The following is a 276-nucleotide window of genomic DNA, read 5'->3' as shown; positions in this document are numbered from 1 at the left end:
ATTTTATGAAGAAACGTATATAAATTCACCAACTTTCAAGCCGCCATACTTCGCTTCCAAACAACTTATTCACTACACAAAATTCAGGCCCCAAAATAGATAAATGAAAACTATCAGATATAATAATACATTTATTAGTACTCGTATGCTATGTATGTGTTTTCAGAATAAACAAACAGTATAGTTATAAAATAGTAGAATGGTCGGTTCTTTGTAGTGAAGTAAATCTAAAACGTATTTATGAAGTCATTCAAAATCGTGTACAAAATAGTTGAA

General features: G+C 29.0%; 1 protein-coding gene across 1 annotated transcript in view; it reads right to left on the bottom strand.

Moving 5' to 3' along the window:
• Positions 1 to 276, bottom strand: part of LOC117102786 (cysteine-rich venom protein Mr30-like) — a 35,065-nt gene that overhangs the window by 3,885 nt on the left and 30,904 nt on the right. The window lies entirely within an intron of this gene.

This window comes from Anneissia japonica, unplaced genomic scaffold (assembly GCF_011630105.1).
Source record: "Anneissia japonica isolate Jap-2015-1 unplaced genomic scaffold, ASM1163010v1 scaffold287760_len733007_cov179, whole genome shotgun sequence".
In the NCBI taxonomy this organism is placed as follows: Eukaryota; Metazoa; Echinodermata; class Crinoidea; order Comatulida; family Comatulidae; genus Anneissia; species Anneissia japonica.
This window is presented reverse-complemented; position numbering and strand designations above follow the sequence as displayed.